This window comes from Cotesia glomerata, linkage group LG2 (genome assembly GCF_020080835.1).
Source record: "Cotesia glomerata isolate CgM1 linkage group LG2, MPM_Cglom_v2.3, whole genome shotgun sequence".
In the NCBI taxonomy this organism is placed as follows: domain Eukaryota; kingdom Metazoa; phylum Arthropoda; class Insecta; order Hymenoptera; family Braconidae; genus Cotesia; species Cotesia glomerata.
The window spans coordinates 26,350,078-26,351,523 of NC_058159.1; the positions used below are offsets into that span (position 1 = coordinate 26,350,078).

At 27.0% G+C, this 1,446-nt stretch overlaps 1 long non-coding RNA gene across 1 annotated transcript; it reads left to right on the forward strand.

The window, feature by feature from the left end:
• Positions 1-332: 332 nt before the first annotated feature.
• Positions 333-1,057, forward strand: LOC123258649. Its single transcript, XR_006508110.1, has 2 exons — positions 333-751; positions 906-1,057. It is a non-coding gene; the product is annotated as an uncharacterized LOC123258649 (long non-coding RNA).
• Positions 1,058-1,446: the final 389 nt, after the last annotated feature.

The window sequence follows — 1,446 nt, forward strand, 5'->3', positions numbered from 1 at the left end:
AAGTCTTCGATTTAATCGATTAATTTTTCTGGTTATATCGCGTAAAATTTCACGGGATATAACCTGAAAAATTATTTCGTGTAAATTAAATTGTAGTCGGTTGAAATTTGGATTATGCCCACGGTGACTCCACCAACTTTTTTTCTAGCGCCTGCGCACTTAGCATTATCATATCTATTATGTATTTTAAATATTAGGTTAGTCAAATATTGTTTTAAATAATTATTACATACATTAAAAACATTTAAGGAGCCTTATAGCACAATTTTTCCGATAATTTGGGGTTAAAAAATTTTTTTTTCTTTTCTTAGACTCTTCGAACTTAACCCTTCAGGACATGGGTTATGAGATTTTTTCTCATGCGCAACTTCAATCTCAAATATTTTTTAAATTTCAAATGGAAAAGCTACTTGAAATTTTTTGTATCTTCCTATAATTTAGTTTTCTAGACACACATACAATAAAAAAATTTTTTTTTGATTAAAAATAATAAAAAAATAATTTTTTTTAGAGGACATGAGATTTTTTCTCATGGCCAGAGTATTAAAAGGTGGGAGATTTTAGCTTTCGTTTCTTATTCGGCCGAGTTCGGCTCATTTCGCAGTCCGCGTCCGCCATATTTATTTACATCATACTTAACCGCCAAAATAATAGTGTAATATTGTGCTGTGTTTACCTACATAAATATGTAAAATTTATAATTTAATATTTAATATTTTTCAAATAAATAATATTAAGAGGTTTAATAAACGTAAGTCAATATTTTTTTTTTATATGTAATCCTAACAAATACATTTTATGTGTACTATTTTTTTTTTAATCGATAATACTCTAGCAATAAATTTAAACTTAATTAATTATTAATTAATTATCAATTAAAGAATTATTAATTCATTATTTTATAGTCTAAGAACATTAAAAATTAAAAATAAATAACGTTTTCGTAAGAAAACTGAATTATAATGTTCTATGCGCATGCGCAGAAGCCATGAGATTTTTTCTCATGGCCAGAGTAAATAAGGTGAGTCAAAACACCCATGTCCTGAAGGGTTAAAAATGTTAGGCTAAGAAAAAAATATTTTTACATATCAAAATATATAAATAGTCACACACTCTAATAATTCACTGATTATATTTTAATTAATGTCCAATATGCTGATTGACTATAACTCACAAATTATAAACAACACTTTACGCACAGGCTCTATAAAAAAAAATTAGCGGAGTCACCGTGGGCATAATCCAAATTTCAACCGAGTATAATTTAATTTACACGAAATAATTTTTCAGATTATATCCCGTGAAATTTTACGCGATATAACCAGAAAAATTAATCGATTAAATCGAAGACTTCACTGAGTACAGTCCCAAAATAATTTAGTATACTTTGAAGGATATTGACTATAGTCTGAAATTTTTTTTCACTATAGATATCACGGAGTATAC